General features: G+C 43.8%; 1 long non-coding RNA gene across 1 annotated transcript; it reads right to left on the bottom strand.

The window, feature by feature from the left end:
- Positions 1–6,745: 6,745 nt before the first annotated feature.
- Positions 6,746–10,167, bottom strand: LOC125305599. The gene is made up of 3 exons (XR_007195438.1): positions 10,084–10,167; positions 8,698–8,855; positions 6,746–6,804 (listed from the first exon to the last, which is right to left on the bottom strand). It is a non-coding gene; the product is annotated as an uncharacterized LOC125305599 (long non-coding RNA).
- Positions 10,168–27,812: the final 17,645 nt, after the last annotated feature.

Genomic DNA, 27,812 nt, shown 5'->3' with positions numbered 1-27,812 from the left:
TGAATAATAATAAAATAATATTATTATTACTTCCTTTACCATGGAGACTGTGTTTTCATAGTGTATTGTGAGACAAATTTGTCAGCAAGATTTCACAAATAAAAAGTACCAGGCAGATTTTTATAAAATTTGGTGCAGCATGGACCAAGGGAGAACCCAATGTTTGAATTACAAGATGGATCCACCTTTTATGTTTCACTTCCGTTAACATTTTGAGATGAGGCATTTGTCCTTGGTGGAGGTCTGCACGGTCTGAGGGCCTTTGTAGTTAGTAACGTTTTTATATCAAAAATCAAGGACAGGGGGTTTGGACATGGAAAAATGTTTAAAAAATATGATTCAATTTATATCACAGTTTCCCACAGATGCTTTGGTACATTTCCCAGATCAGAATTAACTGTTTGTTCAGTCTCCACATAATATAGTCATGTGTTCCCATCATAACAGCAATTCATCATTTTGCACAGTCATGTGTCAATATGCAAAAATGTTTCCTTTCTCTGAACCATCAATCTCAAGCTTAAGATCTCAATCACAAGATTGAGAGGGAGGTTATAAGAGGCAGTATGCCAAATTGGAAGTATGTAGTCAATTGGATGAAAGTAAACATCAACAGTAGGCCTCAAAAGGATGCTGATTACTGCTTCATCAGTATTATTTTGTCCTTCATCAAATGGCTTCTGTATGGGTTATGTGAGGCTGAACATGTTTATGATCATCATGATTAGATAACATTAAAGAGTTACTGTAATGTGGCATGCAAGATTATCCAATAATTTCTCAATAGGTTATAGTTTCTGGTGTTCTAGTCTTTCAAGTTATTGCTACTACATTCCTCCATACCATTTGATACCTAACTGAGTTGAAATCATTGCCATTGACATGAATAGCATTCATCTAGCAACAAAATAGTTACAGTTTGTCAGAGACTTGCAATAATCTGGAATGGTGATGAATTACTGTGGGAGAGACCTCAGGGAGATAGTACAAACACAAATTGGGAAAAAATACAGTTTAAGTATTCAATTTTATATTGATATTCAATTTATATTTTATATCATGACTAAACATTTTCACTGTCTTGGTTCTAGTCAATGAGAAAAGAACTTTACATTTTGTTGGCCAGTAACATTGATCTCAAAAGTAAATAACTATGTCATAGTAGGTTATCTTTAGGTACACTTTTGCAGGTAATCCATAGTGTGTTGCTGTTTGTACTTGTTATGAGAAACACGCTCACTGTTTTATAAATGCTAAAGATGATATGGGTACCAAAGCAACCGAGAAAGTCCTTAAGTTTGCAGTCAGCAATAGCATAAAAAAGCATAGGCTTTGTGGAAACTGATATATTGTCTAAATGATATGACTTGTGTTTTCTTCAACTTTAACCCACTAGTTATGAGGCAAAGATTTCCTCAAGTCTTTCTTACAGTAACCATAAGAGGCTTCATGAGAGATGGAGGTATCTATAAATTAAAAGAGTGCAAATATTGTGATATTTGAATGAACAAAGAATGACAAGTCCAGACAGATAAGATAGGAATAAGCTACATGTATGGATAGAAAAGGAGAGAGAAATAGAAAAAGCCAGAGTGACTGAAAAGATAATGAGAGGACTAAAGAGATTAAAATTTAAGACAGCAACAGCAGACAAATTCCTATATTTCTATCAGATGAAGAATGTACCAAATAGAAGGGATAGATAGATGGATGGATTGATAGCTTGGGAGATGGCGAGAGAGAGAGGGAGAACAGCAGCTGGGATAGTGAACTGAGAAAGAGCCGCCTGGCCCTGGGGGACTCTCCTCCAACAGACACAAGATCAATTCTCTCCATCTTTCTCCAAAGCCTGATAACAAGCCTGAGTTCAGCATGGCTAGGAGTTGTCTCGCATTTGAAATGTTCAATCTGGCTCAGAAACATTTGTGAGATATAGGCACAGACATAACCACATGCTGCATTGCATAGATGTGGGAAACAAGCAGTGCTTCCAAAAGGGCTTTATGTCCAAATATGTGCATATTTCATCAATAAATTCAACATAGATCTTAATTCTATTTTATCATATCTATATCTTAACGAAGGTCTGTCAACCAAGACTTTCTCAACATAAGTAGCAGATTATGTGTTTAGATCCTATGCCTGTTTTTCTTCTTCCAGAGACCATCATTGATTTGTTCACAGAAAGAATGCATTACAGACAGAGTAAAATGCAGAGCGGTTGCATACTATCAGAACCATAGCATACTGTAATTTGTGGCTGTATGCGAGCCAAGGGTGTGTGGTTTGGATGGTGATTGTGGCTTACATTGTTATTGGCCACGACCACAGTCCTCAACTCAAAACACACACCGTGAAAATCTGCTCTACGATTCCCCCACAGACACAAATGGTATTGATAACACACTCATTTGGAGAGTTTGGGGAGTGTAATGTTTCCTTCCTGTTGGTGCGTTCACTTGATTCACATTTACCTTTTTTACTTTGGAACACTGGATACTGGGAAACGGAGCACACTTGGTTTTCCAAATCCATTTTTCAACAACATACAGCACATTTTAAGCTAGCCTTTTGAACCTGTAGCTCAGGCAAAAAAAACCCAAAACATTTATTCACTGATCCACCTACAAGAACAGAGGAAGACACCGTCATATTGTGGTGGAATCCACTGCCAAAGATCCAATATTCCAAAGAGATCACAAGCCACGTCTATCATATTTGAAGCCTATTGTGTCTGTCTTTCTGATTTGAGGCACTAGAATTGGCCTGCTCCCTGTGTCGGTGTCCAGACTTATGGGCTGTGCTGTGGCGAGATGATAGGGTGTGACAGGAGGAGATCTGGTTCTGTTTTACGATAACCGCAAACAGAAATGGCCTTGGGGAATTGGATCGAGAGGCTCCAACCATCACACCAGTAGACCCTGAGCTGAGGGCGACGTGATTGTCTTCCCGTAAAGGCCCCAGCTCTGGGCTGTGCTGCGCCCACACCGCACCGCTCGGCGCTCCTCTGGCCGTGTCGTTCTGCGTGTCTCACATTATTAGTGTCTCTCCTGGCCGTCACCCCCTCAATGTCATAACATCGTCTCCATAATGTTTCCCATGATCGGCCCGCCCTGTGGGAGCTGGGCCTCAGGAACCGGCCAGATGAGCCCCCCGCTCATTAGCGCGCTCAGACACATGTCCATATTTGATTTGGAGGGTCTCTACACGGACAAAGCACCAATACACAGCCGTTCATTACCGGCTCAATGGCTAAATGAAGAGGCTTTTTGCGGAGTCTGGTCTGCGCTGCTCTGAATGCGCGCTTTGGCTTTTGCGAGTGTGAGAGGGGGGACAGCTTACACGGGTGACCTTTTACACGGTTTTCAATTAGGGGAGAGGAGAGCAGAGAAGACGCAGAGGGGTCCCTGTAGCGCGGCAGGCTGCCTGCGCGGCTCCTCCGCAACATCTGCCCACCTCGGCGGCCCGGCGTGTCTGTTCCTGCTCAAGTCGTGTTGCCGGGGACGACGGGCAGGTGTTGGAGCCTCTGTCATTAGGTGGCCAGCTGTGCTGTCACGTCTGTGTCATCTATGACCCGTCACGGGCCCCTCCTAGCAGCATGGGGAGGGAGAGACCTTGACAGGGCTACGAGGGCAAAGCCACACGCTGCATATATATGAAGGGCTCCAGCCACTCTTCCTTCCCCAAACTATCAAACTACACATACACAAAATCTCACACACACACACTGATGGGCACCACCCCCACTGTGGCTAAAGACCTAGGCTCCCATCAATCCTGTCATTCAGAGGCAAGGACACACCCTGGCTGTGCCCTCGGCTGCACCCCCTCTGCTGTGGTCCCCCATGCTGCGCCTGCGACAGCTTGCTGTCAGGGGCTCCTGCCTGGCATGTTGACCAGAGAATAGCCATTGGACAGAGAGTAAAGTATAGACATATTTGTAGAGATCACGCTCACAATAGAAGCATAAACCCACAATAGCAATGTGCAGTGTGTGTCATCCATTTCAATGGGGTCATAGGGGACAGAAGGTGAAATTCATGCTGAATTACTAGTGAATTAATGCCTCATTGACAACAGTGGATTCAATTTGCAAGGCTGCATGTCCTTTGCTCATTTTAATGTAATATTCTGCAATTTGCTGAGAACATACTGGGCGGTATTCTAAATGACCCCAAAACTGCACATTCTTTGATTGTTCATGGAACTGAGTAACTTTAACAATATGGCTGACAGCTTAGAGCAACATTGTAGTTCTGCACCAATAACAAAGGCATGAAAAACATATGGTCCTCTGCAAAAAAAAAAACATAATGACATTCACATGTTCGATAGCACGCATTGCATCAATCGCACCACAATTTCTACACAACCCTGCATTGCCAAGTACATCTGCACATTTCTGTTTTGGTTTATGACATTGATCCAGTCCTGACAACATTCCAGCCCATATTACAAGCGTGGATCCCTTGATGGTTGACCCGCATTTTGAATCTGACACCGCAGAATGGCTCTGTACATGCAGTTAGCAAAGCCCTCCTTTTGGAGAGGCGTGAATGACATTCTGCCAAGTGCAGAATAAGTCCTCTCCTCTGACAGTCTCTGGACCTGCCATTTTGATCAGAGTACCAGGCGGAGGAAGCAAACGACATGCAGATATGGGAGAGACAGGAGGGGAAAAGAAAAAGGGACAGAAGATGGGAAAAGAGTGGAGGAGAGGAACACAAAGCATATGAGGAGAGGAACACAAAGACAAAACTGAGGAGGAGAAGACAGAAGGCTAGAGAGGGAGTGTGTGTGTGTGTGTGTGTGTCGGGGGGCATGAGCTGGAAGGGCAGGAGAGCGGATGCTGCTGCTCCACTTTGAGAGCTCTTATTGGGTCAGCAGGAGCTGGTGGTGGTGGTGGTGGTGGGCCGGCGTCTTTCACCCCTGCTGCACACCGCACCTCTCTGCCCACCACAACCCAGCAGTCACAGCTCCTGGTTGGTTACTCTCCCTCTCCACAACACAGAGAAAAGAAAGAGGAGCTGAGGAGGAAGGACAGAGAGAAAGAGAGAGAGAGAGAGAGAGAGAGAGAGGGAGACAGGCTCTGTTGGTCTGAGGACAGGAGCTGGAGAGGTCGGGCTATCAGGAGAACGGCACGGTCAGTGGGGCAGAGAGCAGAAGACACTCAGACACCTGACCAACGACCAGACACGCAACACAAACAGGCAGGCAGTCCAACATAGACACGACAGCACAGCCCAGCAAGGCTCTTCCAGTCATGGCTTTGTCAGTAAACACTTTTTGTTGCAGTTGAGGGAAAGCTTCAGAATTGAAGCAAATAGGAGCAACAGGAGCACAACTGTGAAGAGATGAATAACATGAACACTACACAAAATATACGCACAAAATAGGAACACTACACAAAAAGCACAAAATATGAACAATACACAAAATATACGCACAAAATAGGAACGCTACACAAAATATACGAACAAAATAGGAACACTACACAAAAAGCACAAAATATGAACAATACACAAAATATACGCACAAAATATGAACACTACACAAAGTATATGCACAAAATAGGAACACTACACAAAATATAGAGGCAGAAAATATGAAAAGTACATACATTAAATGTAGAAAATATTACAACTACTCGCATTAAAAGTAGGAAATGTGAAAAGAACACAAATTAAATTAAAAGCAGAAAATAGTCCAACTATACACATAAAAGCAGAATGACACACATAATAAATATTGCAACACACATAAAAGCAGAAAATGTCTTTCTTGCTGTCGACAAAAAAACATGATACACCCACTATAACAAAATCTCTAAACTGCCATAACATTCTTTATGATTGATTATTGCCATAATGAAATAGTATCATTAAATGCAAGGTTCTTATTTATCTTTATAACATAATATTACATGTTTGCTTAGTAGAACAAAATGGCCATGTGTTTGCTGTCTAATTTATATTGGTATAACATGTACAGTATTTTTGCCTAATATGAACTTCACTGGAAAAGGAAAAAAGGAAAAAAATGAGAACAGAATGCAACACAGTATTTTGACATTAACTGTATTCAAAATGAGTTTTCCGTTGTTGAAGAGTTGACATGGATTCACAGCCAAACAAAGCCAAACAATAACAGAGAAAGAAAGCCACCTGGGGAATAAAGTTCACACAGTCTTTTCTCATGCAAAACACATCTCCCCAGGTCTGTTTCTGGAAATAAATACAAAATGGCCATAAAATTGTTGTTGATGTTGATCCCTGGCAGGAGAGCACAGCCATTACTACGCCAGTGGAGTTAGACGCAAGAATTAATAACACATTTCTTATGTTTTGACAATCTGTAGAGCAGTGCAACACAACTTTCTGTAATTTGCAAAAAGGAAAAGAAAATCTGAAATATATGTATATATATTGTACAATTTTAACTGGTTCTGTTTATTTTCCAACATTACAGTTCTCTGACTAATATTTCTGATTCATGGCAAATATTTCAGTGTACAGAACCCCCCACACACACACACACACACAAAACTGTAATTACTTCCTAGTAAAATTTTCGATAGCTCCGGGAGCTTGGATGGGACTCATTACTGTTTCATTTATGTATCAATTTATTTCTCAGGTATTTCCAAAACTTTCTATAAGAGAAGCAGTTTGATGTGAGGCACATGAGATAAGGCATTTTATTGCCTCCTAGCTATCCCTGTCCCCAGGAGTTCTTCTCTTCATACTCTGGTTAAATGTACTTTATTGTGAAAATATGTGTCCCACTTCCAAACATCATGATTGTCTGGGGAGAGAAACAGAGGAAATAATATATTGAGATGTCTAAAAATCTAGTAAAAAACTGAGCATGATTTGAGACAAAATAGGAGAAACTTTATAAGTATAGGCCAATCTGAAAAGTAGAGATTTAAGACTTCATTTCACTTTTAGTTCCATTTATACTCAAAAATGAAGATCTCTTATGGGCTGTTTGAAAAACAAATGGTAAATGTACTAACAAAACAATAAATTGTGATAAGGTGAAAAACACTGGTGACATTCTATGAATATAACTGTGATGAGACTTTACATGCCATGCACTTTCCTGCAGACCTTCTCGCTGTCATTTATGTGGATCCAGCTGCAGTGCAGTGCGCTCATCAAAACCAAACCAAGGTTTTCACCGAGCAGATCAATATATGCCTGAGATATCAACCAGAACTCCTTCCTCGTGTACAGGTTTGCTTTAGACACTAACCCCAGGTGCCATTTAATTTAGTCAGGGTAATACACTTAACAGCACTTCATTCGGACAAACAACAAAGGGCTGGGTGCTTGCAGGGTGTCTCTGGCCGCACTCCCTGGGCCATTATTGGCTGGCGAGCGAGCAGCGGAGGTGTCAGAGGAGGGATGCTATTCCCTGCCTCACGTACGTGCATTGTTGTCTGGGGTTATTGGCAGCATGCCTTTCTACTCCGACACCAGCGGCCTCCCTGGTGGCCTTTGTCACAGAAGAAAGAGAATGATCAATATCCCAGTTAAACTCGACTTTCAAAGCTGATCGCACCTCATTCGGGGGCTCCACTTTAATGAATTTTCTTTCATTCCACGCAAGTTTTTAAACATCAAACAATAAATCGGCCAGGGCACAGTAAAATATTTAGATCTATTGACTGTGGTTGAAAAATGTAGAGGGCAAAAACTCTAGTGGTTTGATGTTGATACATTCTGAGTACTTTAATCCACCCGAGTGTTTCCTTTTATCTTCTTGGGTCTCTCCAAAAGGGGGAAAAAGGCCTCAAGAATATTCTCAGACATCCACCAACTCTGTTAAAGAGCATACCTCTGCCGCACAGTTTAAAGCCATCTTTCCAAAAAGTATACTTTCTTAATTGTACTGCGCTGGCCAATACTGATGCAATTCTCTCCACAAAAAATAGAAAGAAAAAGACCAGCACACACTAGCCGGGTGATAAAAATTACATCACAAAAGGACCAATAGAAGCCGGCTGGCCATACTCCGGTACGTTTTGACAAAATATCATTACACTGACATGAAACAACTCACAATAAAAAGAAAACATTATGAGGAACACCAAGAAAGTCACAACATTACAAAGAGTGTGGTGGCTATCAAAGGGCCTAACATCTTTTGGACGGCTTGTTTGGTCAAAAAGATGATGTGCAAAGCCCAAACAAACAAACAAGCAAACAAAAAGGAATAAAAAAACAACAAAATGAAACAAAAAACCCATCTCGACAACTTTCATTCATTTTCATTATATGATGGTGCTGACGTTGTGAAGGCAAATTTGATAACCCACACAAGTGTCTTCTCTATTTCACTTTCTGTCTCCTGCTGCAGACTCCACCTTCTGAAAATGCAGTGTCTCAGAAACCGTATCCCAGCTTGTCTTTGGCATTTCTGGCTGGGTGAAAATTACTCTGTCCATTTCTGTTGTCAAAGTCACGTTGAGGTGAAGCGCTCGGTCCTGACCCCTCACAGAACCCATCTCCCTCATGTGTTCAGAGGTAATAAATAGCTGTATGCGCCGCACGCGGGTGCGTTTGGCTGGCGTGACAGCCTGGCTCTGACGTTAAACATCTGTTGTGTGATTCATTCGTTTCGGGATGTGGAGTGACACTGAGGCACATCTGCCTGAATACAGACTCTCCCCCAACCCACCCACTCACCCACCTCTCTCTTCTCAAGCTGGCCTGCATCAAATGGCTTTTGCCATGCAAATGCTTGTGGGATGATGGTGATGATGATAATGATGATGACAATGCCGTCATCTTCCTTTTTCTTGTATGGTTACTTCAGCCAAGTGACGTGACTCTCTCCCCCTGCACCAGCTGCAAAAGACAAGGGGCAAACACAGGGCACTTAGAGATGGCAAACACAATGAAAGTCAACAGTTCTCTCTATATTACAAACAAAGCCATCTGAAGCGTGTTTAAGAGCATGAATCATACTTATACAGTCAAAATGCTGAAACTGTGTACACACACTATCTAGTTAAATTTACTGTTGATTATGCTCCGTCCATGGTGACATTTTGTTATAATTCATTTATAAAAGAAACAACTGCTTTCTAGAAACTGGCTTGCAGGGAAGAAGTTGACTTCACACCATGCACGCACGCACACACATTGTGTGTTAAAATATTGTTACAAAAAAAAACACAGTCAATTATTGTCCTTATTATCATCATTATTATTATTACTATTTTTTGTAGTAGTGGTAGGCTAGTAGTAGCAGTAGTATCAAGGCATAAAATTCATAAAAGAAATGCAGAAGTTTGCAATTACTAAATGTGCCCCAAATATTTTTGTCTGCTATGTGGTAGGCCATTAGGTTTAGGCCTACTCAAAAAATGGCGGCATGCTGTAATTCTGGAGAATGGCAATGCATTCCTTCACAAGCAGTCAATAGCCTACACTGTGAAGGAGCTCTATGCAGGTGATTGAGACAGCTGTCTGACTCGTTATGTCCTCTCAATTACAGCTATTTTTTATTTTTATTAAGCGTGACCAGACAGTTTATAAATTCCTCCAATATGATTTGATAAAACAAATCACCAACGACATGTAAGCATATTCTACTACTCTGCCTATCCATCACATGCGTGTTTAAGAAATATTTTGAAAATGTAGCTGTTGTTGCTAAGCATGAGCAGTTGGTTATCATTAATCCCTTGTTCGTAACTAGCTCATTTTATATTTTATTTTATTTTTTATTAGCTCTTCATTTTGTACTTCATCTAGGCTACTTCAAATAACAGACAACGTTAAAGTCAGCAGGGAGACTGAGGAGAAGGAGTCTAGGCTAAGTCCTAGTAGTTTTTGTCAAAACTTCATGGCGTCTAAATCACACCAATATGGAGGTGACCTTAGCATTTACATGTACGTTCTATGACATGTTTTTGACTAGCCTAGCCTGCCTGTCAGTCAATCCTTTTATGTCAAATAGGGCAATAGTTCTAACAACAAACAGACAAAAAAAAAAAAAAACTTACCTAAGTATTAGGTAAAAAATAGACTGCTCAGAGAACTAGCTTTCTCGCTTTCTCTAAATCATTACCTGAATGATGTTCATGTTAGTCCATTGGCCTACTGATACTGGACTAGTGCAGCTCATGTGTTCAAATCATAGGTTCAAATGCCCATGAAGCTGACTCTAACCAACTTTAAACATTCTGTCACAGTAGTACATTGTTGTGAATGCTTTCCGCCGATAGGTGGCAGTAAGATACTTAAATCCCTTCGTGCAATGGCTCAGCTGCCGGAGATCCTAAGATTCTTTTTAGAAGACTTGGGGAAGACTGTAGCCTTTAGGCAGTGTCCATAGCCTATGAATCTATAAACATGCACAAATAAACAAGTGCCTTACATCTTTCAATTTTGAAACAAGATTAAACAAATTAAAACTAAAATCTGTTGACAGTGACTGAAATGTAAACAAATTGCTTAATTCTTTTTTTTTTTTTGTGTTTTTTTTTATGTTGACGGTTGGTGTTTTATTTTAAGTAATTATCATTTCCTCTTTCATTTTTGTAATCAAATCATAGTTTACATGAGGCAAATAAAAACGTAACAGTCACAAACAATAAAAGTAAAACCAAGAATGTCTAGAACATATCCATTAATGACAGTTCCCATAAAAATACAAGTTATTGTGTAAAAATGTTGAAACATCTAATATCAATTGAAAAGAAAATATGAGATATACTGTATATATTTTTCATTTGATTTTTTTCATTCATCCATTTAATCAATTTTATCCTTTTGAAACTGGTTGCTGGATGATATGGCATACACAAAATATAACATATTTTATTCCCACCAATATTGACAATATCATTCCTCCAAAACAGAGGCCAAGGAAAAGGGAAAGCTCTTGTAATGCAGATGTGACACCATTTCTCTCCAACCATTACTTCAATCCCCATTGAAAGCAATTAAAAGGTAGCTGAAATCCTTAGGATCTAATGGGTTAATTTCTGGGCTTGTTGCTCAGCAGCCCAATACAATGACTTCTCTTTGTTTGTTTGCTTCGCAACAGAGCTGGAGCTGGACTCTATTGACTCTTGTCGGGTCTCAATATGATGAAGCTTCTGTGGTTCTGTGGAAATGGCAGAGTTGCCAAATACAGACAGGTGACACAGACAATGTGAAGAATACTTTTTGACGCTTTTTGTTTTTTGTTTTAAAATACTATTTCCCCTTAATTTCAAATGAAGGAAAGCATTTTTCCATCTCAGACATTCATTGCCTCCACACAGAATTAGAGATTTATTTGCTGTGGAAAAAAAATCAATTAGTGCTAAATTTATTCATGGATTTCTGGGTCTGGCGATCAATGCAAGTCCACTCAGTAGGGCTCCCTGGGACCGGGTTCATCCCACTTAATGTGTTTGAAGGGGAATTACCATTGATGTTGTTTTCTCTTCCTTTAGGTCAAAGAGCGCGTCGAGCTGTCATGGCCTACCGCCACCAGGGAGGGCCTCACCTCACCATTACCCACAAGGCACTTGGACATGACGAGGACCGCTGGGACGGCCAGAGGTGGTGGAGTGTCAGGTTAGCCTGGAGTCATTATTAAAACAGGTCTGCTTTAGCCCTTCTAAATCCATTTTAACCAGAGGGGATACAAGTGCACATCACAGGGATGCGTATGATACAGAACACGCGGCAGCTGAAATGCCATGGGAGGATTCCACAGAGAACAATTGACCAGTGCTGAGAGCTATAATTGTCAAACGTGTAAAGGTTACCGGTTTGACTTGATGCGATATACCAAAAATATTTTCATATGTGTGGCAGGTAAGCTGCCTTAAAAACAAGCAAACATGCAATTAAAAACTAAAAAAACAAATGTATATGTAACTCAAATAATCACCACTGAGCTTCTACAGCTGTTGCATGGCTCAAGGGCTTTGAGTGAAGGATCTTCCTTCATATTTTCAGCAGTCCACTTTCTTCTCTCTTGTTGATATTTGTAATGTATGCAGTGGTGTGACTGTTTATGCAAGTGTGTGTGTGAATGTGTTTGTTTTTTTAAGACACATACAGTAAACAGCATGAGTATTGATTTCAAATGGTTACAGCACTTAGGCTATATATCCAGGTCAATTAAAGATATTTCGACATTTGCAAATCATCTCTTTCCACGCTCAGATCCTGAGGCTCTGAAAATGCTCTTTAGCCCCTAATAGCTATGCTTAGACTCTCTGCGGAGCTTGACATCTTGATCCGCTACAGAGAGTAAATGATAAGCGTTTCCGTATAAATACTGCGACCTGCGGGGGAAAAGTTTAAACCAACAAACTAAATGAGATGTTTTTTTCCATCTGATTCTTTTATTCCAGTGTCTAGTGCACATGGCCATCTAACTGCGAGAACAAATGGTAATAAATGCAGTCTGCTTCATATGTACTCCTATAGTACTAACAAAATAATGAATGTGACATCAGTCTCTTATTTAGTCTTATTTTTAGTTTTACTTTAGTCTTATATTTTTTAAATAAGGTCGGGCCATAATAAACCAACTGAATGGCTAGTAAAATCATTGATAATTTTGCAGTATTTATTCTTGGTACTTGGATGTTGAGAATCTTTGTTGTTGAGAAGGCTTTGTTGTGGAGAAGTGTTTTCATTGGCATCTGTGAACAATATCCTTAGGGTCTCTTCAGTTAGAGTAAGACTCATTCTCTAGTTTGTTTACATTTCAGTCATTTTAAGATCTCATTATCCAAGAAACAGTATTTATTTGAAAGAGTTTGGTGCACCTTGTCAATGGCTCAATTAAAATCAGGTAAAATTACTCTCCTGAATATTTATGTGTGATGTAAGAGACATTACAGAGACACAGAGAACACAGACACAGTAGAGTATGGACCCTTTCAAGAGAGTTCCATTATCAGCATCATAGTTGGCCCCACAAGACTTCCTTTTTAACATTCCATATGTTATCTTAATGCAGAGGAAGTAGATTGGGGCCCAAATAGAACGTTCAAGCATTGTTTTTGTTTTTATTGTTGAAAGGGTCTATACACATCTCCTCAATTAGCAGTGGAATTTCAGGTGTCCTTGTGGCCAGAGGCAGTCTTTCAACTGCTTCAAAATGTAAAACAAAGCTTTATTCCATCCACATCTTGTGTTTATACAGCACAATACAGGCACATGACAGCTAAATAGGAGTTATACACAGAGTCATGTTTCTGTCATTTACAGTAAGCCATGTTACCACATTTATAAAACAATGTGAACAAGATAAGTGAACAAGGGTGGATGTAGGTATATCTCCTCAGAACAATTTAATGAGCACTACATCTTTGTCTTTGTAATGGCAAACAATATGCTGTTGAAAATGGAGTCAGTGTACTGCAACAGAAGCTGCGACTGAGGTGAGCTGAACAGAAACAAAAGAATCGGGTTCTTAACAAAAATAGAGAAGGGCAATCCTAGTATAAATCTTTATTCTAGCATCAATAGCATTTCAGGTAGCTTTTCAAGTCAACTTTTTGCTTTGAAATGTTTCCAGACGACAAAGTGATGATAAATCACTCTGTGATCTCCCACAGTTATTTGTATTTTACGTATTGTCTATCATGGAGTCCCTTTCCTTTACCTGAGAAAAGATTCCATGTGGACTCTGAGGACTTGCTGAAGGAGCTGAATGAGCTGTATGTTGTGCTGTATAGGAGGAGTGGAGGGGCAGGTGGATATGTTCTGCCCAGCATCACTCAGTAGGCAGTAAGCACATGCAGGTGCGTCTGGAGGTCATGACCTCAGCGTTGCCCTCCACAGTTCGATTTGTACCTGGGATAAGGTGCTGCTGTTGAGGAATGCTCTGTAGTGGTTTTACGAAAGCCAAAACTACTTCTATGCAAATGGGAAAACATGGCCTTTCCTATTAAGCGACCTTTTAACTACTGAGCATTTGCTCATGAATCCATAAGGTGTCTGTATGGCTTAGAGCAGTGTGCCAGGGCTCACCTCTCCTGCTATTGCCTGTTGTGTGAAGGTCAAAAGAACAGCATTGGGGTTATTAAGAAGTTAACCTGCTGAAACTCTCAGTGTTTGAGCAAGTGTGTGACTGTGTGTATGTGATGGTGATTGTGTATTTGTGGACGTGTGTGTGTGTGTGTGTGTGTGTGTGTGTGTGTGTGTGTGTGTGTGTGTGTGTGTGTGAGAGAGAGAAAGTAAAGGTGAGCGTAACCTCTGAGTGCGCACCTCGGTGTGTCCTGATGTTCTGGCTGTTTTGTCAGTTGTCTGGGTGATGACTGGAGTAGAGATGCTGCCCCCCCCCCCCCCCGGCCCAGTCGGCATGGGATAGCAGTCTCAGTGACATGCCCTCGGCTGGAGCGGACCATGAATATGCAAGCTCCTGACGCAGAGATGCGGGAAACGTGGTAAATAAACAGTTTTGTCATCTTAAGGTCAAAACATTGACTTCATTAGCATTTCTCTATTTAAGTTGTGAGGTATGTTTCCCTCAGACATGGCGGAGAAGACGAAGTGGAGTCTTGACTTTTCAGCCTTCCCACATCCTCTATGTAAGAAGGACCAAATATGTTTTATGAAATCAAGTGAAGCAAAATCTATGATGCTTGCTTGTACTTCACATGAGTATATAGAATATGTTGGTGTCCATTATGTTTTTGTATAAACTGCCAGATAATCTCTTCAGGAGACAGCATACTCCTACTATGATGCAAATTAGTGGAATATGTTTAGTAGCCTTTGATATTCAAATCAGCCCATGCTTTTCAACAAGCATTTTTGTGTGTGGAATGTTTCTCAATGCATTTGGACTGGTATTTATAATCAAGGGCTCCCCTGCCGACAAAACCAGTTAGCAATGTCAAAACAGCTGGTACAGGGTCTAAATCAAGAGAAAAATAAATGGTTTGGGCACCTCATTAAGAAAAGAACAAAAAAGATGGACTTCTAGGTCTTAATCTTGTTGTGCCTCATGTCCCATAAGTCTTGTATCCTGACTGCTAGAAGTCATCGATTAATCGATTAGTTTAGATTAATCGATCGTCTAGTCGATTAATCTATCGAATTATTTTCTTGATTAATCGATTAGTTGTTTGATCTATACAAATACGGGGAAATAGTGAACAATAGTTCTGAATTCTGAATACGGGGAAATAGTGAACAATAGTTCTTAATGCCAAAGATAATGTCCTCAATTGCCTTGTTTTGTCCACATGGCAAAGATATTTAGTTTGCTAGTTTTGTGTCAAGGTGATTCCATGGGCTATGACAGTGCAGCGCTGCGGAGGGTTTACTCTGCTGTAGCCTCTTTGTTGAACAGGCGTGGGAGGCTGCGGGACACAGAGTGCACCGTAGCAGCAGGCCTTCCCCTGGAGGGAGGAAAATGTGATAACAAGGCGGCCATGTGTCACATTGTTCTCACCCTGCCCACTTGCCCCTTTTCCCCCCCTCACACACTCACCTTCACACACACATAAACAAACACACACACACACACACATAACCCACACACAAACACACACACACACACACACACACACACACACACACACACACACACACACACACCTTGTCTCTAGAGCCACACACACCTTCTCTCTCTTTCTGTTTCTTTTTCTCTCTGTCCCATGCTGATACCACAGACTGTCTGCCTCAGCCTCCCATCTGAGAGAGACCTGAGCTCCATAGCCTCCACCACCCCGCTTGACTCACAAAGGCAACAACCAGGGGGTTTGGGCTGGAGTGCACTAACTGCTAACTGCTTTTACAGCACACAGATAAGAGAGGAAGCTTGCCCAAGGTACACTGCAGTAAAATTGCCCTCTCTGACTATGAGCCGTCTGATTTGCCAGTGTGACAGGGCCAAAGCAACCCAGCCAACAGGAGGGCTGCTGGGGACGCTTTTAGCAGGCCTGACGTTGATAATGGAGTGACAATAGGCTGCCATGTAACCACCTCTCAGGGCGCGTGTACTGTCGGAACGAGACTCTAGGAGCCGATTGCTGCTTTTTAATTTCCCCCTGCAGTTAGCTGGTGTGGAGAGGGTGCGTGCGGTGTGTCATGTGGAGTTGGCCGGCTGCAGGCTGCTCCTGCTCGAGCCACAAAGGGAAAAGGGTGGTGATGCTATTAACTCTACTCCTTTCCTGTTTGGACAAAGGCTCTTGGATTCCAGAACATTCTCTCTCTCTCTCTCTCTCTTTCTCCCTCTCTCTCCCTCTCTCTTTTGTCTGTCTCTCTTCTTTCTTTTCCTTTTTCTTTCTCTCTCTTGGTGCACTTCAAATGTGTTCCCCCAGCATACTGACTGGGATGCCATTTTGATTGGCCCGGTTGCAACGGGAGACGTGTGAGTCCACGGGGAGCGCGAGCACTTCCAGTGGCCTGGGCCTCTCCTGCTCTTTAAAAGCTTTTATCAGTACCTTTAAGGCACTGGGACAAAAAAGAGGCCAAGCTCTCAGACCAGAGGGAGTGCATTGTCTTGTGAGGACCTGATTGCTTTGAATAAAGGCATGAATTATTAAGGCTGATAGCAGATTACATTCACCTAGTGACACGCGCGCACACGCTTTCAGGCCGAGGGGATGGGGTGGTGGCACGCGGCCCTCTGGAATCGATATAGCGAGGCGGCGAGCCGCAAGAGGTGCCGTGTTCCATGGCGGTCCCCTCGCTCCAGGCGCGCTGCTCTGGGTCTGTGTGGGGGAGGTGTGTTATTAGGGCGGTGGGAGCGGCGCGAGGGCCTCGGTGGAGGCGTCTGCGCGGGCTATTAGAGGCCATTTAGCTGCGGAGCCTGGCGCGGTGCCTGCGCGTCTCTCCCCACATCCAGAGTGAAACTTTGTCTCGTGGCTGTTCTGCGTGGCTGATGAGCTGTAAGTGAGCTTGATGAATGCCCCCCCCCCCGCTCTCACCCACGACGCCTCGACACTCTCCCAGCCAGTAGGAGAGAAAAAAAGACAGAGAGAGAGAGAGAGAGAGAGAGAAGAGGGAGAGAGAAGGAAAGAGAGAGAGAAGGAGAGAGGACTTGGACGGCCCTAGAGCTGCCACTTCAGCTGGACCACCCAGTCTGCCCCACTCCATACCGTACCACACACATCTGACCTTTCCGCCCCCTGACTGGAATCAGATGCTGTCTGCTCACCTGCCAATGCAGGGTACTGAGTCACACCAACTTGTCACTGGCTGTGTGTGTTTTTGTCTCCCGTGGATGTCGTCTGTGCATCCACTGGAGAGTATGTTGCGTTGATGTTGGTGTTTTAAAAAGAGCTGCCTAGCTTATGAACTGAAATTCACACCTGCTCCTTTCAAGAGACGAATTTTAAACTAGATGTGTGTGTGTGTGTGTGTGTGTGTGTGTGTGTGTGTGTGTGTGTGTGTGTGTGTGTGTGTGTGTGTGTGTATGTGTGTGTGTATATGTGTGTGTGTGTGTATGTGGGTGTGTGTAAGAGCAATGTGTGAACATTCCACCATGTTTCCTCTCCTTTGCCCCTTTCCTGTCTGTGGGTAGGAGCGAGAGAAATAGAGAGAGAATGAAAGAGAGAGAGAGAGAGAGAGAGAGAGAGAGAGAGAGAGAAACACTGTCCGTCCTGCCTGTGGAAAGTGTGCGTGCCAGTGCTGTTTATTTGTGGGGTACTCGGCCTCTTAAAATAAATGTGTCCAGCAGCTTTGCGACTTGAGGGGAATGAAAATATGGCGGAGGAGGAGGTGGAGGCTGGAGGGGGGGGGCGAGTCTTTGGGAAGAGTTGGATAACAATGGCTGGCGTCCAAGGTTGGCTAATAGTATCTGACACACTGTGCAATTTGGAGGCTTATATCAACATTGTTTTTACAGCTGCAATTAAGCCACCTAATCAGAAGCACATTGGTGGGGACAGAACAGTCTGGGCAGACACACGCTGAGCCCTGAGCACTGTTCATCCCAGCCCTGCAGGGAGCCATGGGGGAGAGAGAGCATGTCTCAGAGAGAGAGAGAGAGAGAGAGAGAGAGAGAGAGAGAGAGAGAGAGAGAGAGAGAGAGAGAGAGAGGGGCTCTCACCCACACACAGACACACAGAGAGAGAGAGAGAGAAAGAAAGAAAGAAAGCGAGAGAGAGGGAGACCAAAGTGCTGACTGGATGTCTGAAACTGGAGGCCACACTGAAGGACCACAAAGCCTTAGAGGTAGTAGCCACATGTGAGTGTGTGTGTATGTGCACATGTTCCCTTAATGTAGTGCACTGTATAAAATTGGGGCTTGAGTACTGTATGTCTTCCATATTTTTCCTTCCTCTGTGATTGGGCGTGTATGCCTTCTCACATGTAGATATACTCTGGGGATGTGGGCAACACACATAACTACACACACATGGAAGCACAACCATGTATATCTTGTTCGGTTTGCATTCACTTTGTGTTTGCTAGTTATGTTTTCCTCTCTCTCTCTCTCTCTCTCTCTGTGTGTGTGTGTGTGTGTGTGTGTGTGTGTGTGTGTGTGTGTGTGTGCGTGTGTATGAGAGTGCATGCGGTTGCTCCGGGCCCAGAGCTGCACCCCACCCGTGTCAGGCCCTGTGCCGAGTCACCCAGTCTCGAATGGCAGCTGCACACAGCGAAACGGGGAGCCGCGGCCAAAGTCAACAGATGAGCTGGCCTCCATCGGCTCGCTGTGTGTTCTGATTGTAAATTGCGCTGGTGATGATTAGAGAACTCCAGCACAGGATGTAGACTCTTAAAACTGTCCAGAGAAAATAATTTTCTACTATGTTCAGGAAACATTTTTTTTTTCTCTCTCTCTTTCTCTTGCTCTCACTCTCTCCTCCTCTCTCTTCATCTCTCTCTCTCTCTATCTCTCTCTCTCTCTCTCTCTCTCTCTCGCTCTGCTCCAATCTCCTCCCTCTCTAATTTAAACATCATGGCAGTGAAGAGGTGGAAGGAATTGGTGTGCAAATTGGTTTAAGGCCTCTTGAGCAAGGGGACGGACAATGGGGCAGCTTTCCCAGTGTAGCTTATCTTCCAGCTCACACGCATTTAACATGTGTACCTTCACTCTTAACCATGGCCGGAAGCGTTTACATGTATGTGCAGGGGCCGGGGGTGATGCTGAGTACAAAACCTCTTATTGTGTTGAGTTTGTATGACTCTTTACTAGCCATTTTTATTGGTCTCAGTGTGTACATTTGTGTGTGTGTGTGTTTGTGTGTGTGTGTGTGTGTGTGTGTGTGTGTGTGTGTGTGTGTGTGTGTGTGTGTGTGTGTGTGTGTGTGTGTGTGTATCTTTATGTTTGTACAGCATGTCAGTTGTATGCATGCATGTGTGGGCAGTTGAATCTGTCATGGCTTGTTCATGTCAGTGTGTGCGGATGTGTGTGTGTGCGTGCGTGTATCCATGTACATCTGTGTGTGTGTGTGTGTGTGTGTGTGTGTGTGTGTGTGTGTGTGTGTGTGTGTGTGTGTGTGTTAGACTCAGTTGTTTATTTCCGAATTCGCCTGTCAGTAGGTGGAGAGGAAGATCAATGGGCTTTGTAATGGGCTGATGAGAATGAATTATTATTGTTCTCTGCTTTACCTCCCACTCACCGTGTCATGATGTCATCATCTAGGGACTCCCAAATGGGGTGCAGGCTCCACATGTGTTGCTGTCTGAATAAGACCGGGCTAACCACTATTTTACCCTCAACCCTCCCCTTCCCCTGTAATAGACTACACACTGCCCTTATCTGTGTGCACACAGTAATTAAAAGGAATTAGTGTCCAATTAAAAAATGCTTTGTTGTCAGGATTGACCTGGACATCTCAATGCAGTGTCAAGCAGGATGAGGCCGTCATGAACAAATATGTAACCAGCTGGGTCACACAGACGCCACAGATTTATACAACAGGCCTGTCAAATGCATTCATAAGTAGTGTTTAGTAGCTAATGGAGCGGGGTTATAGGGTTCGCCCAGATAGTACAGTCAATGTGTCATAGCATCTTCTGTTTGATAGTCATGGTGGGTTGAAGAGTTTTAATTGCAGAAGAAATCAAAAGGCTTGATGGTATATAGTACCTGTGGCCAGCGGATTGGATTTTCTTTCATTGACCCCTGGGGTTTTATTGACTTAGGTGAGCACGAATGTGTTAAGACCCCGAAGTCCTCTCCTCACATACTCCGTCCTAATTTAGATTTATATGTTTTTCTCCAGCCTCTACTTATGCCTCTCCTCACTCTACACATGATCTTTTATTTCCTTTGAAAAAAAGCATGATGAGGGAGGGAGAGTGAGTGTGAGAGAGGAAAAGAGAAATATTGTGTTTTTGTGTGTGTATGTGTGAGGGGAGGGGGGAGGTTGGATGGGTGAGTTGTGTGTGTGTGACTAGACTGGAACAGTGTGTCGCTGCCATAGTGTAGCTCTGGCACTAATACATTCTGAGAGTGTGTTTCTGTCTCCCACCCTCACAGAGTTGGGGAAAAAAGGAAAATATCCAGCTTGATTTAATCAAAACTGGGCCCAGGCCCAAACCCAGCAACACAACGCGGGGACAGCTTCGACCCAGCAACCACGGCGGGCTCAAGAGGCCAGATCCCATAGAAAAAAAGTGCGCAGGAGTGAGGGAGAGAGAGAGAGAGAGGGGGGTGCTGGTTGGAGGAGTGTAGGTGGCTGGGGCTGGTGGTGGTTGGAGAGCGGAGAGGATGGTAATATGTCCCAGAGGTGGTGGCGAGAGCGCAGTCGCTCTGAGAAACAGGCTGGCCTTTGACAGTGAGGCAGAGTTATTTCCTGCCTCTGCAGCTCCCTGGCCGCCCCCTCCCCCGCCTCCTCCCCCGCTGTGCCGTGCTGCGCCACGCCGCCTCAGCCTCCGAGCCAGCGCTGGAGTCCTGTCCTCACCGAGCAGCGGCTGGGAAAACAGGGACAGTGTTTGTGGCCCTCCGTCGGCAGTTGGCTCACCCCTGAGCCCCGCGTTTGCCTAACCTTTAGGACTTGTCCTCTGTCTGTGTCAGCCCCAGTGCTACGCACATGTTTACATAAATCCCCCTGCCTCACTTGGGTCTTCATGTTTGTGGTACACCTAAACAAACAAACAAGCAAACAGACAAACAAATGAGATGAGGAAGAAAGGAATGGCTGGTTGTGGCAGAGGGCCAATGTACAAGTCCTGTCACTTCATGTTCAACACTTATAATATGGTAGGCTCTAGCAGCGAGTGGTCATTTTTCATCTTGTAGATGTGGGTGTACATGTTTTTTTTTTTTTTTTTTTGTTGTTGAAAAATTGGATATATTAAATCAAAACTGTATGCTATAACCTTTCCCAAGATGCAGTGTATTGAAATTTTGATCACATAACAGAGAGTAAAATTTCATGAAATTCACAAAACAAGGCAGAGGCCTCTGCGGCAGCTTTTAAAAAATTCTATAAGTCGATCGTTCCTTGCCTGGGATGTGTGTGTGTCTGTGTGTGTCTGTGTGTGTGTGTTCCCAAATACATCCTACCCTCCACACCCTGGCCCCAGTGCTTGTCCGGGGCTGGGAGGCCTTCAGCGCTGCGCCATGGATGTGGACACACTAGATTTATAAGTGTTTCGTTTGGACTCGCCGTGGAGCACACGGTGGTGGTAGGGGATTTCTGGAAGTCTTCTACAGTTTCTTCAGGGTCAGCGTTTTGTCCAATGGAGGACATTACATGGTGACAAGCAGCATTAAAATACTGATTTGTTGTATTTCATTTTCTCCTTCGCGTTTCACACTGCTCCTCTGGTTCACCATCTCAGTTGCAGTAGCACCGGGTCCAAAGACCGATGGACTTATATTTTGTGGAGTAATTCATCATGCTTACTTTTAACCGGTGATGTATTTGAGAAAGAACACTGTGGAGAGAAGAGTCACCTTGGTCCATAGGAACATTTCGCCTTTGTAAAAGAACACTTGGCATTTGCAGAATAAATGGTCTTCTAAACACAGAGGACAGTTTGGACCACACACACATCACACTGCTCTCCGCTCAGTATTTAAAGCCACAAACTCTTGAGATAAATAATAGGACTTTTCCCTTTAGCCCGTGGTATGGTATAGAGTTACAGAAAGGAGTCCCTGTCTCCGAATTCTTTCCCTGGTTGGAGTCTCAGGAAGCCTGTTAGGTGGTTTTCACCATCACAGGACTGTGTATGTGAAATATAGCTTTCGAAGTAGTCGAGGCAAGGCAAGGAATTTCAGTGATTGGCGAAAGCACACAGGGCAACTCTGGAACAAGGAAGCCCGCCGAGGAATGAGAACCACATTTGTGTCCTTGGCCTTGTGCTGAAATCAAAGTCCTGGGCGCTCTTTATTGTGGACCTTGGCTTCTCCATGTTCAGACAACTCTGCTTCAATCATTGAGATAGTTGGTGTCTGGAAAGTGTTTGTTATTTAATTTTTTTGCTTTCTCCTTGTGTGTCCAGTCTAACGATGTCCAAAATAAATATGCAAAATACACATTGAGGAATGGCATTGAAAACTTGTCCTCTCTTTCCTTTCCTGTTTGTGATGACAGCACTTTGACATTTTGCAGCCTCTAAACTGTGCCTAATGCTTTCCCCAGGACGGCCTTCCTCCTAAAGAGCCTTATGAGGTGTTACATTAATATTTTGACAACGGGTTCTTGTCTCTGGCTGGACAAGTTGTGCTGTAAGTGTTACATTGAAACATCACCCTGCCGGAGGTTGACGGCGACTTCTAGAGCTGTTAAACCACCCAAGTGTCCTTGTGTAAGATGGTGTGAGGATGGTGTAAGTGTGTGTGTGTGTGTGTGTGTGTGTGTGTGTGTGTGTGTGTGTGTGTGTGTGTGTGTGTGTGTGAGAGAGAGAGAGAGAGGGTGCGAAAATGAGAGGCAGTGGCAGTAGTCAGCCTTGCCACTGGGAACCGTTCCAGCATCCAGGCCCTATTTTGGTGTATTGACTCAATAATGGTTAGAGGGCCTCAAGAAGAGGAGTCATCACCACTCTGCAGTCTGGGAAAGAGAAAGAGAGTTCAGAAAAAAAGAACTCTCAACTGGTGCTTTTGGAGTTTGCAATGCGTAGCTTCAGGGCAGTGAATCTGAAAAAGAATGCGTGCCCTGAACCCCGTAATCTGCCAGAGTTTCATGCAATTTCAATGACAAACCGTGTTGTGCGTGAGGCCCCCGTCTCCCTCTCTCTTCTGGCTCTGGTCCGACTGCAACCAGAGAGACAGAGGCTCAGGGAGAGAGGGAATTGGGAGGGAGAGAGAGAGAGAGAGAGAGAGAGAGAGGGAGCATGAAAAAACACGAGGGCTGGACCACCAGCGGCTACTATGCTGGTGTTCTCCAGCAAAACATCACCAAGGACCAAAGCGTCCCCTGACTGGGGCCATGGCCTAAGACTTGTCCTCCCCTTGAAAAAAAAAGGGTTCTGTGCGGTGTTGAGCCCTGCGTCTGTTGCCGACTCTGTTGCTGTGAATTTATCTGACAAAGTCCCAGCCCTGGCTGGCCTTTGGAGAGCAGGCATGTTTTCTTTAAGCCTGTGTTATCCAGCCCGGGTGCAGTATTAATAAATAAAAACGGTGTAGTGCTACAAGACGAAGAAATCAAAACAGAGAAGTAATACAAAGCCCTGTGTGTCTGGTCACTCCGACGTGGATTCCTTGCTCCTGGACATTTCCAAGAAGCTCTTACTGTGTGTCTTGTGGGAGGTCTGCTTCACTGTACTGCGTCTCTTCTGTTTAAGCCTACACCACATAGCAACGACTTCTTAAGTAACGTGCTACCATTTAGTCCATATCCATCGTGAAAAACCCTCCCTGGGTGGAGAAGAAATGTGCCGTACTGTACCTGCAGCACACACCACTAGTTACACTGCTACACTCTCACCTTTCTGTTGTGCTCTGCTGTTCTCTCTCTCTCTCTCTTTCTCTCTTTCTCTCTGCAGCCTAGTGAGAGCAGGGGGTCTAATGGGGGAAGAACTCAGCTGTTGTGTTTTCCGCGGGTCTCTCTCTCTCTCTCCTTACCTCTACACTCTGTTATGAACATCATAAAGGATGGACATCATCTTGATGTCTCAGTAGGGCAGGTTTAATTTCTCCTTAGCACAATATTGCTTATGAAATGCTCTGTAACTACAATGCAACTGGCCTACATCTGGTGAATGGTCAATACCAAGCCCAATCAATACTGCTGGAAGTTTGCAGATGCCACAGGGCCTGACAGCTAGGAATGATATTACTTTTTGTCAGATTGCGGGGTGTATGGGTGGGGATGGGGGAGAGCGCTGGGACTGGGGAGTTTCTGTTTATTTCTGTGTTTTTATATCAGACGCTGTAGGAGGATGGCGGGTGGGGGTCAACCCACCCCCGGGCTACTGCATGTGTGTGTTTGTGTGTGTGTGTGTGTGTGTGTGTTCCATCACGCAGTTCCATATCGGCTGCATCAATAGCGCTTTTCTTTTTACTGCATTTAAGGCTGTTTTATGGTCAGAGATATTTCGTTTGATTTGGCGTGACCCCCTGCTCTGATTGCAGTTAATTACATTCACCCTTGAAATAAGATATCCCGCGGTATCCAGCTCAACCAACAGCTGCACTTGGTAGGGAAATTATTTGATGAAAGCTTCCAGATCAATTTTGAGAGGGAGAATAATAGCAAAAAAAACCTTGACAATTAATCTATCTGTCTTGTCCATCACAACTAGGATCAACGTGCTCTGTGGACTGGAATAAAGTAGCCAGCACAACGCCACACTGTAATGGCGAGCCTAGCAGGCAGGCGGATTCTGTTATACGTTTGGAGACATTCTGTCAGCCGCTGAGGTTGACACCTCGGATCACAGTTTGATAGCTGGGAGAGCCGCGCCTATGGAAGCGGCCCTATTAAGGTGGATGTTTTCAAAGTTTGGGCTGGGCACTGGGGAAAAAATAGGAAGGACACAGTGAGAGGAAGTGGAGCCTGGTCTCTGAAGCGCTCCTGACACGCTTCAAGACACTCCTCCCCGGCCGCGCTGTCGGGGGTCAGGCATTCTCCTCTCCCCGCCAGTGTTTGTCTCCGACTTACTGAATCAGTAATAGAGAGAGAGAAAGAGAGCTGGAGAGAGAGAAAGAGAGAGATAGAGAGAGAGGGAGAGAGAGAGAGAGAAAGAGAGAGGGAGAGAGCAAAGGAGAGAGAGGAAGAAGGATACTATACTACACAAACACATAGATGCATAGACTTACACACACAATGTGGTTTATATACTGATATACACACAGATGGCAATGTAGACCTCCCCTATACAGACTTATCTGAGGCAGACTAAGATATATTCTCAAACACCCATGTACAACTACATGGAAAAAGCATCAGTGGACATAATCCTGAAGTACATTCCAGTTTATGGTTGATGGCTCGGCAGTGCACACAGCCTGTTCCTCAGCAACCTGCTCAGTCCATGTCACAGAGGGAAGAGGGGGGAATGGCCAGGCCCTCCGAGACATGGGTGAGAGGGAGACAGGAAGCGGAGAGGAGCAGAGAGGAGAGAGGTCGTTAAGCCCGCTGGCCTTGTGTGAGCCGTCGGAGGGGCGAAGCAGACACGCTGCACCTTGACCACCTATTATGAAGCTCTTTGCCGTGGTGTCAAGTGAAAGCAAGTTAATTGGGTGAAGCTGTAGAGCATGTTAGGGCCGTGGTTTGATGCTTGCCGGCTTGACAGTTGAGTGTCAGCAGGACCCAGTCAAGTGTGGCTGAGAGACAGAACCCTGTCACTGGGCCCGAGTGGGCCTCTGAGCTGTTAGAGAGAGAGAGAGAGAGAGAGAGAGAGAGAGGGAGAGAGAGAGGGAGAGAGAGAGAGGGAGAGAGAGAGAGAGAGGGAGAGAGAGAGAGGGAGAGAGAGAGAGAGAGAGAGAGAGAGAGAGAGGGAGAGAGAGAGAGGGAGAGAGAGAGAGAGAGAGAGTATCCACAAACATATTACTTCAGCCCCTGTACCAGCCCATCTGAAATTGGAGAAATGAAAATAAAAAAAATAGAGGAAGAAGAAAATCACGTGTTCGCCAGTTTAACGATGTCACTGTTGCAGAGCAGGCGCCTACAGCACTTGACAGACACTCAGTAGGTCCTTAATGAAGCATTAATATGCACTCATATGAAGTGTCAGAGTCTGCTAATTCACTCACCAGCACCTGCTTAAAAAAGTACTTACACAGTCTAAATATAACTAGCTATGTAAAAAGCTAATCATCGACAGCTTTATGCTGAAAATGCTCCCCCCCCCCCCCAAAAAATAAATAAATATATTTTTGGTTTCTTGACTGTTTTGTTATTTTCTTAATTGTCATTTTCATATGAATATGTTTCTAAATGCTGAGATGGGATTGTTGAAACAGATATCCCAAGATTCTGTTTTTTTTTTTGTTATGCTTAACGGCAGACATGTACTTACAATGATCGTCTTGACTGTTTTGTTATTTTCTTAATTGTCATTTTCATATGAATATGTTTCTAAATGCTGAGATGGGATTGTTGAAACAGATATCCCAAGATTCTGTTTTTTTTTTTGTTGTTATGCTTAACGGCAGACATGTACTTACAATGATCGGCATTGCTAGTTCTAGTAATAATTTCCTGTTGTATTTTTCTTAGAATACAACAGGGAAGAATTGAATTCTTGAGAGATGTTGACACGATTAATGTGAATAGGTATGTATTGCCTCTTACAAAGCTGAACTTAAAGTATTCTATATACTCTATCAGGGTTTGGGCAAGTATGCAAACATAATAAAGTAAAACAAACCTCATTAAAAGCCACTTCATGAGGTTGTTTAGGCTCCTGTTTTATGTTTCAGTATTATAGTAAAACTGGTTTGTTTTAGTAATGCCCCCGCTCTCACACAGAATAAAAGAAAAGGTATTTATTTGAACCAAGAGTTCCCTTGTGACCTGCCATAATTCCCAAGAGTGATGTCTATTGTGCCTTAAAAGATTGTGTGTGTGTGTGTGTGTGTGTGTGTGTGTGTGTGTGTGTGTGTGTGTGTGTGTGAGAGAGAGAGAGAGACAGAGAGAGAGAGACGGTGTGTGAGCCCATTTATCTTCCTAAAGCTCACATTCAATTTCCATCATTGTGTCAGATGGAAATGAGACAATTGCTGTAGTAGCATTCAGTGTTGAGGACTGATATTCAGGGCTCCCTCCCTCCTGTGCCTAATTAAAGGGGAGCGTATGATAGATGAGAGGACACGCGCTCGAGAGCATCATTGTGTTTTAATGCACATTTGTCTCTGGTCTCCAGTGCCTCCAGCCCAGCACAAACACTAGCTGGAGCTCTCCCACCCTCAGACCTGTATGGAAGAGGCTCCATGAAACTGATGGGCCAGAACATGGTCTCTATTCAGCTCAGTCCTATGTGCATCCATAGTCTTTTGACAAGATTATTAAGACCTTGTTGCTTTTACATCACAGTTTCCATTTATTTCATGGTTCTTTTTTATGTCTTTTTTAAGTGTTCACAGGAAGTGTTTTGGACATTGAGATTGTCTCCAGAAAATAAGGCTCAGGATACAGAAAACCCAATGCTTCACTATGTTATGCATGTATGGATTGGGTAAATAATTATCTGCGTTTTCTCAAAGAGTTCTGTGTCTGACTAACTAATGAGGGCTTGAAGCTGAGGGCTTGACCGAGAAGGGCTGCATACCTGTGGCCAGCGTCTTACGGCCACTCTCAAACGCCCCCTCATCATCATCATCATCACATCTCCTCTCTTACTTTAATCCAGTTAGCCCCGCTCAGAAGGATATCAGATCTTCCAGAATGCATTTCTCACATTGTCCAAATGCTTCCTGCCCAGCCTTTCTACAGCCGTTCCTCCTGAGCAATAATAACTCTGTAACCCGCTTATGAAGCCATTACC

Source organism: Alosa alosa, chromosome 1 (assembly GCF_017589495.1).
Source record: "Alosa alosa isolate M-15738 ecotype Scorff River chromosome 1, AALO_Geno_1.1, whole genome shotgun sequence".
In the NCBI taxonomy this organism is placed as follows: Eukaryota; Metazoa; Chordata; class Actinopteri; order Clupeiformes; family Clupeidae; genus Alosa; species Alosa alosa.
The sequence above is the reverse complement of the archived record's forward strand: the minus strand, read 5'-3'. Positions and strand labels throughout refer to the sequence as shown.